Consider the following 9,819-nt stretch of genomic DNA (forward strand, 5'->3'; position numbering starts at 1 on the left):
ATTATGCCAGTGGAGGAAGCTTGGCAGTCCTTTAGTCAAATATGTTCTGCTGCTCATAGATAAAACAGTTGTTCTTCTGATACTGTGTCAATACAACCAGTGTCATGCCTCCATATTGGTGCCTTTGTTTTTTTACTGTTCTATTTTTTCTCCTTGTTTAGGAATTTCTCTTCCATGTTTTTCCTTATTCCATCACTAATTTGCAGAAAAAAAACATTTAGTCCCATTGAGACCTATAAATCCTGTGGAATATGAATAAATGTCACACAAACCATAATGTCAGTGCTTTTACTGTCACAAACACATACACACACACACACACACACACACACACACACACACACACATATATTCGGTCACTTCTTATTGAGGTTCCAGTCTCTGTATGTCTCTGGGGTTAAGAGCAGATTAGTTTAACGGTGGAGATGTAAGACCTATATTTTTACACATCAGATGCACATCTGAAAAGAAAAGTCAGCAAATTAATAATTTACTGTTGATACTGAGATATATTTATTTATTTATGGATAGTTGTGTTATTACCGTGTCTGTTCATAAAGGCTATACAGTGGTTTAGTGGTTCAATGTGCTTCTTACTATAATAAAAGCTACTGTTAATTTAGTAGCAGTTAGTTCACGGTTCGACGTGACTAGATCAGACACAGTTTTACGTATAGCTTGTAATAGGTCTTTTGTCAAATTAATTTTTTATTGAAATTGTAAAAATGTACGTTTGAATCAAAAAAGTTCTAAGAAAAATATCGACAGTTAACCTTCAAAAGTGTTTCATTAAAATAAATATAATTTAGTAAAGTTTTTACACACATTATATTATTTATTAATGAAATATGTCAGACGGACTGCATTTATTAGGAAAATGACTTCTTAATAGTCAGCTCTCAGCATACATTTGTGTTCATGTATGTTTCACATCACATTTTACTACAATCACAATCAGTGTATCGTTGCACACACAGCATGAATTCTGTAAAAAAGCCTTAAATCCTGCTCCTCGCTTGGCATTGATAAAACGATCCATGTATCTGTGGCTTTTGAAACAACAAAAGGAGAAGTGGCAGTGGCAGAGAGCAGCCCCCTCCCTCCTGAGCTGGCACGCTGCACTTCCTGCTCCCGCATCTTGTTTGAGTTGAGCGGAGCTCATGCAGGGCAGGGCAGGTGTTTGACTGATCTCCATAGCCTATTTCCCCAGGCCGTTTATCATTGTCACAGCCCAAATCAAACTCTCCCCCCTCGGCCTCTCAGCCTCCAGCAGCCAGCTTTCTTAAAGATTAACAGATCTGCCTTGGCTTTCAGATGCACTCAAACATAGCTGCCCATGTAACACCCCACTGCTCCCTCTTTCCCATCTTTCACACGGCTGAATCTGTGCCCCTCATCACCTGTGTTGCTTTTCAGTTGCCTCATGCTGTTCCCCATCCTCTCATTGTCAGCTCACTGATCCTGTCCCCGTCCGTCAGCCCAGATAAATTGCCCCAATCTTTCCCCTTTGCCCCCCTCCATGATACATTTGCAATTAATTTATTTTGCCTGGGTTTCCTCTCCCTGTGCCTCTCCTTCCCCTTGATCCATAGCGGAGCAGTCTGGAAGTGATTTTGACGCTTTAGTTGTAGCGTGCAGCTGCCTATTGGGGACATTTTGCACTCCCTGACTTTTTATTACAAGGGAAATACCATAATAGGTTATGGGGGAGAGAATGTTTAATAGAAAATTGCAAAAGGATTTTTTTTATAACTGTAAAGCTTTTAAGTATTGCAGTTGTAAACACCGCAGCTGTTTTGAGAGGAAGTATTGCTGTGTTTATTTGTCTTAATATAATGAAGAAGTGGTTAAATGTAGCAGCCCCTACGCACGTAGCAGACATGTATATATCTTTCCCTCCTATATGGTGCAGAAGTGGTCAGTTAAGGTAGCTGTGAATTTGTGAAGACATGAGCTCTGAGGTTTGGTGTGTTACAGGCCTTCCACCCTGACACCTCACTCCACCCTGCTCATCTCCTGCACTTCTGCTATAACACCCACCCTCACATCTACTGCCAACATTCAGCTTACCAGGCAAATCATTTCTGAAGGAAAAAAAAACTTTAGTGGCAACCACAGGTCAGAGATAATATAACGCATCTCTACTTCCATCATCATTTTCTCTAACTGAATAATGACGTACGTGTGTAATTAGACATTCAGCTGAAGCATCAGCTTCTGTGTCAAACATCTTGAGGGCAACTTGAAATTAAGAAAATACCTAATGGCGCAACTTCTGATGATGGTACCCAATTTTCTAACTTTTTGTGTTTCGCCAAAAGAAAATATAAACACAATCGCTCCTTAGAATGTACAATCAAGACAGAAGTAATTTCATAATAATTTTAAAACGTATTTATTTACATGTCTCATCATAAGTATTACGAATGTTATTATGAATCTACCTTTTAAAATGATTCACAAACTCAAGAAGTTTTTATATATTGGTATATTTGATTAGAAGACAACAATGAAAGAATATCTGTTTTGTCCTTTTTATATACATGATTTCATTATGCAGCAAAATCTTGGTAGTGTAGTCTCAGAGATTGTCCTCACGATAAAAACTCCAGCATTTGTTTGTTGTTTATTCAAATTCCTCGTGTTAATGTTAGTACCTCCACCTGTGCTTATCCTTCTATGACAAGTCAATATGTCTCAGTTGGTGAAAGGTGGAAGTAGTGTGATATTGTTGCAGTAGGCGTCACAAAACACATTTGGAGGATAGATGGGTCAAGAGAAAATGTGTGTCTTGGACACGAGAGACCCCTGGTTCATTTACAGTTTGCTGCTGTCAGGAAACGTTATTTTCTTCTAACCATGACCACAAATTTCCCCCAACTTTGACTTTTACACATGAAGTTTAGCTTACTCATCAGGAGTACCACTAAGCCTGTGAAAGCACTTGAATAATGTCTTCTGTGGCTGTGAAAGGGAGATTTTCTTGAGGATGTCATCAAGGTTATCTTGGCTTGAGCTTGAGACTTTAAAATTGTAATGGGGGGTTTGAAAGAGGTGGACACTTGACAGACCCATACAAGATTAAACAGTCAGAGGATCTCAATTTATTCTATCATTTTTAATCTGTCTCTTTTGAGTCCCTCAGCTATATGGAAGTGCAAACCATAACATTTTCCATGATCTTAACCAAGTAGTTTTTGTGCTTAAACCTAACCAAAACCTACCCATGGGGTGGCAGAACAAAATAATCTCATTCTCTCAAAAGGCAATGACAAAAAACTGAATATTTTGTAATTTGGTTGGGGGCCTGTTGTATACTCAAGAATTCCTTCAGCCAAGCCCGCCTTACCTCAATACACCTGGGTATATTTCCTGTCAGTGCTAAGTCTCGGCACAATGACCCTGTGGGTTATGTTTGCCCTGCAGATGTTTAATTTGCACTCAGCGGCAGCACCTTAGCTGTTTGCTGGTAATCTGTCAAACCAAGCGAAAGCCATAATTAACCTTTGGAGAGACTCCAGACACACTGACATCAGGTCTCACATCCTCCGCTTTGGCATTCACCTCACTGCTCCCGACTCTTTCAAAAAAGATGACATTATAAGAGATTTTAAAAAGTTTTGGACTATTAAAACACATGATAGAGCTAGAATCGAAACTATGTCTGCACAATGACAAATTCTGCGGTGATGGCATACTGTGGAGAAAACTCCCTGCAGATAGCAAGAACTCTTCCTGCTTTACAGCCAATTATGTGGCCACTGGTCAAACAGTTGTTTATATCGCCACCACTTTGGTCAATTTGTTACCCTGTCTCCATATTTCAAGCGCGTGTGTGTGTATTGTGAGTGTGTGCGCACCATCCCACAGTCCCACAGCCTAGTGGTCGTCTGGCGGTTTTAGGGGGGGAATCTCCACCCCAAGTACAAAGTTGGCTAATTGCCCCCCACACACACACACACACACACACACACACACACACACACACACACACACACACACACACACACACACTCACACACACACATACTCACTCCAATGTTCACTGTTGTTCTTCCTGTAGGAGGGAGGAGGGGAGGATTAATCCTAATTGCGGTGTGTGGGAGCCTGGAGAGAGGCCAGGATTACTGGGGGCTTCTCCTTGATCCACAGAGATGCTGATGGTAATGCTCCCGGCCCATCCCCTAGCAGCTGCCTGCGCTGTATACGCATATGCATCGGACACATGCCACTCCCATGCGCACATACAGCGGAGTACAGTTTCACGAGCACAGCAGCCGATAAGTATAGGCTCTGTGTCCTGAATCACCGGGGTTGGTGATTCACTTCTCCCAGTGCAACCTTAGCCTCTTTCTGAGTGTGTGTGAGGCCGTGGCCTTGCGTCAGGGCTGCTGTGCTGCTGTTTATGTCTGGTGTCGTGTGCGCAGGCTGCACCCCCAGCTGACGCACTACCACCTCAGTGGGGTTAACCCAGTCTACTATGGGACACGCATTTAGCCTTCAGTGCGCTGTCTGCTCATTCATTGTGACTTTGTAGGGTTTTTGCCGAGATATTGACAAGAAAAATTGATACCACTCAAATATCTGTATGCTAAATATGAAGCTACAATCAAGTGATGGTTTGCTTAGCTTAGCCTAAAGAGTTGGGAGTCATTTTCAGATTAAAATTTTTGTACGAATTAAACAAATGAAACATAACATAATCATTTGTGAACTTTAGTGCTGTTAGGCGGATTTTGTTGTCTTTGAACAGGCTAGCTGTTTCCCCCAGTTTCCAGTCCTTACGCTAAGCTAAGATAACGGGCTGCTGGCTACACCTTCATATTTGATGTACAGACTTGAGAGTGTTGTCGATCTTCTCATCTAACCCTCTGCAAGAAAGTGAATAAGCATCTTTTCCAAAACACTGAATTCTTCCTTTCCTGAGTTTGACTTTGGCCCACATCCTTATTTCACCTGCACTTTGCCTTTTCATTGTCCTTTCATTTCTGCAATTATACCAAATAGTAAATCTGAACATTTGTTAAATCTTAAAAAATCCTGTATGAACCTCCTAAATTACTAGTAATATCAGTGTTATCATGATCTTTAAAACAATTTTCATAACCATCATTTTGAAGGGAGAACAGGTCCCTCTTGTGAGCTTTCTCTCTTCCAGCATGGATGGACCCATTCTGCCCCATCAGGCATCTCCACCATTACACTGGCCATTGTGTGAGAAGCCGCAGGCCTGCCCTCCTGCCTTAACAAAATCACGTCAAAAAGCAATTAATATCTTAAAACCTCCATCAGCGCCAACCACCAAGCCGCCAAAAGGCCCGACTCTTTTTCCGCCTCAGTGTCGGCTTCAGTGCTGCTCTCGCCTGGCCCGTGGTTTTCACTGTTTCATTTCCCAGTGCCCCGGTGGTCAGCTGTGGTTTTCCAGGGGGCACGGGGTAGGAGATTGTGGGCAGGAAGGTCCCCCACTCCTCTTGAGTATTAAGTACTACTCACCAGGCCTGAGAGCTCCAGTGGCCGCAGCCCTGGCCCCATCTAATGCAGCGGCCTATGGATTAGACCTGACCAGAGACATTCATCCACTCTGCAGGCTTTCCATCCATTAAGGACACACCAGCAAAATGGTTGACACCTCTGTTCATTGCAGTGGGTTTGATCTCTAGGGATGTTTACTGTGTTGGACTGAGTATTGTCTGATTAATTAACCAGTTCTTGAGGACTTTACTAAACAGCAATGCTCTGTGATTTGTAGATGTTGTGTCTAGAACAAGAATTACTTTTGCATTTTTTCTCATACAGATCAAGGCATGTTGGAATATGATTAATGATGTTGTCTTTTCTGTTCTTAAGCCACAGAAGATGAAATGTCAGAAATGCTGACACGGCCATTTGTTTTGTCTTTGCATAGCTTCCATGAGCTTATGTTGCACAAGCATTAGCCAGGTAATATTAACCACACAAATTCTTCTCATATCACTAAACCCAATTAAAGTGTTTTCCTCGTCTCTCATCCACACACTCTGCGAACACAATACCTGGTCCCAGTTAGGTGTTTCCTTTATAGCGTAGCTCTTTAAAGGGAAGAAAAAGATTGGTTTTGACTTCTGAGCCATGGCTCCACAATATTTGGTTTCTCTACATTTTCATTCATTTCTCTTGGCAGGCGCGACCAGTAACTGGTGGAAGGTCTTGGCAGAACATGCAATAAAAGCTTATGATTAAAGGGACTAAAATAAGTACTGTATATAACTCGTGTATCCATTAACCACTGAGAAGAGAAACAGAAAGAGCAAAAAAATATTTTTTCTTTTCTACCCTCGCCTGGCCAGTTAGTCTATATTATGAATGTATAATATATTCATCCTCATCTCCTTTCCCCCTGTGCTCTCTGTTTATCTTTGTTTCTCCACGCTATATTGCCCCTTCTCATTGGGAACGCTATATGTGTCCTCTCCGCGCCATGAATTTTTATGATGCATGTACTATATGATCACTATGGTTGACTTGATTTTGTGCCTTTTGTCAGCTCTTGTTCACACACACACACACACACACACACACACACACACTATATTCAGTGCGTGCACATCTACACGCCGACTGTCCAGGGTCATCCGATCCCAGCCAGCAGGCCCACACACCTTGGCCCGCTGGGTGGTGGTGCCTTTGAGTACACTGTAGTGGTTTGGACCTGGGCCCCTGCCTGGCTTGCCTGCCAGTGCCTGTGCTGTAGCTCCTCTGGACTGTCCGCCTCACAGTGCTGTCAGAGACCTGGCTGTTCAGCTTTCCTTTACCTTCAGACAGCAGCTAAATAGCAGCTGTACAAACACATATACATTAAACCAGGCATGTATTAATTACTATGTTGGAGCCTCTCTGTGGTGGCGGTTCTGACATTCTGAGAAGTTGTAGTGGTCGTTGTAGTAGTGGTGGTCTTATGCGTAGAAACGCTGATGTCGGCTGACTCTTTCAAGGGCACACAGTGGTAGCGAATGATGGCACGGTACCAGCTGGACCGGACCGGACTTCAGGAAGTGGATTTTGACGCATGTAGCATAAGAGTGATTGCCCTGACTTGGACAATGTATTTGGCCAACTACTGGGTTACAAGTGATTTGGCTATACGGAGCACATTGTCTTTTTATAATGACAGGTTTTATGATTATGGGTGTTGAATTCTACATCTGCCTTGGGCTGCAACCTTTTCCAGAACTTTGATTTATCTTTTAAGGGATGAAACAATGAACCAATTGAACAGCTTGAGTAGTGATTGTTGATGGTTTAAGACACAGAGAGGTTGTTACGATCCATCCTGCACAATCTCTGAGTGGAGCCCATTGTAGTGAAGATTGATTTACTATTTATCCCTCTGACAGGGCAGATAGGGAAGAGTCATAATTCTGTGCACTGGGGAGATTAAATTCCTGTATCGCTGTCAGCTACATTAACTGACTTCCTGGATCTCAATTCAATTAGCGCAGCAGCATTCTCTAGCATTAATAAATCAATAGTGATGGCCTGCTGATAGGCGTGCTGTATGCAGTGTATTGAAGATGCTTTCTGCACACATACGCACACACACTCACACACACACACTCTCATCTGTTATAGTGTGCCTCTGAACTGTTCATTACTGCTCATTAATGATTCCCAGCCCCACTGTAGTCAGGACAGCCAGTTAGCATGTTAGCTGATGTTTAACTACAACAACAACACACACCTATTGATATAATCTCTGGCAATATAGGAAAGCACAACTTAACAGAACTATTTATCCCCTTGTCAGTTTACTGTTGCTGCTGTTCAACAGAGTAATTAAAGACCAATTGCCCCTTAAGGCCCCTAACTCTTCACGTACTACTTCAGCAAGGACTCGAGCCAAGAGACGCTTGCGACTGAGAGCCGAATAAAAGACACAAGCTATTGTTTTCCAGCAGTTAAACTTCCACAGCTGTTTGGAAACCTCTGTGACAGCCAGTGAAGAAGCAGAAACAGATCCTGGGTGCCACTGACGAGGAGGAGGAGGAGGAGAAAAGACATGCTATTGCAGTTGACCTTTTAAGCACTTTTCAGCCTTAGCAAAAATGTCAGAATGGGTGGAATGAAACACACACACACTCACATTGCTGCTCTAGAGTCATTTATTGATCTGTCAGATAATTGTTTTATAGCTCTGACGCAGTCATGCAATCACACATGGTAGTAAGCATACAGACACTGTGTGAATGTGTGAGGCAGCACGAGCCAACGATGTGAAGGAGAACGTATCAAGTGCCACTGGATTAGCTGTCAGGTGGTTTAAATATTATTTCTGTCAAATCAGTCTTTTCAAGCTAATCTACAAATGAATCTAGCTTTGTTTTCATACTTCACTTGTCAATGTAACGGGCATCTTGAGTATAAGGCGTCTTTCAGTACCTGTGGACACTTTGAGGTTGTGATTTGTTGATTCTCTGGCCATTTCGTAAGTGAACTGTTCTACTCACTGTTTTTCCAGTGGATACTCTTGTTTCTTAGATGTTGATTTCTCCCTGATTACACAAACTATGCGTCACTGTGAATTGCCAAGGGCTAATTTGGCCAGTCGGCCTGATGAGACAGTTGATAAGGACATTGATTGGCTCTCCTTCTGAAGGAGGGAAGGATTTCATTGGGACAAAGATATGGGGGCAACACGGCATTCATTTCAGCAATCAGCCCACCATCCTCCCTCCTTCCTTTCCTTTCCCCATTTGGCCAAACTCTTCCCAGAAGTCTTTCAATATGGATTACACTGCATGGTGCGCACGGTGGTAATTCAAGGTGAAATAAAACTCTTTTAATCCTATTGGCTGCTGCAGTGAGAGAGAATCTGAAAGTGTAGAAGGACAGCCATCAAGCTAGAGGTGATTCGATGTATATGGCCTTTCATTTGATGCCCATATCTCCCTATTATATACCTCTGGAAGTTGATTTGGTAGTAACGGTCTAGTGAGCACGTACTCAGTCAAGTCCCTGTCTCCTCCTCTTTCTGTATGTGAGCACAGCTCCAAAAAATCATAGGCCTTCATTATCTCCAGTCAGGCAATTTTTGGGAACATAATACTGTCTCAGGATTGGAGAGCTTGCCCCCATCAGGGCTGGGGCCTGATCAAACCACTTGCACCGGGAAGGGGAGTTAAAGAGAAGCACGCCCGCCAGTCGGTTCATCTCTCTTCAAAGGCATATGGTGCAAATTTGATCAAAAGTGTAGGGGGGAGGGTTGGCTGGGGCATTCACATCGCTGATGTGAAAAATAAGGCCGGGCTGTAAAAAAACAAATCAAACCATGGTCGGCTCTCTGGTAGTGATTAGAGCAAAAGAAGAACCAGCTGCCGCATCGTCTACCGCATCTCAATCTCCTCCACGCACTGGCAGCCTGCTGGTTGGGCAGAGCAGAAGAAGAGGGGAAAAGACAAGTGCTCATCCCTTCATCTGCCTCAGTGGCTTCTGAGCTCTGAGGAACCACAGAAACACTAGACAACGGGCAAGCGTGAGACATCAGGATGTGAAAAAACTGAATTTGGAGGTGTAGCACTGAAGGTGACATAGGTCATGGTTAGGAGAAAGTGCAATAAAGCGGGAGTGAGGATATAGGGGCCTCCTTCACCTCCTCTGGGATGTCAGATGGAAGAGTCCCAGTGTGTTCTTAAATATTCATGTGTAGTGTGAGTAGCAGTCCTCTCCTAATGTTCACTAGTGGCCCTAGGAGACCAGGTCCTCTATGGATGAGTATACACTTCATTTCAAATTATGGCCTATCGTTTAGACAAACACTTACGCTGTAGATCATTGCTTTATAGT

Source organism: Micropterus salmoides, unplaced genomic scaffold (genome assembly GCF_014851395.1).
Source record: "Micropterus salmoides isolate LMB-PRFRI ecotype aquatic unplaced genomic scaffold, ASM1485139v1 Ms_hic_scaffold_19, whole genome shotgun sequence".
Lineage (NCBI taxonomy): Eukaryota > Metazoa > Chordata > Actinopteri > Centrarchiformes > Centrarchidae > Micropterus > Micropterus salmoides.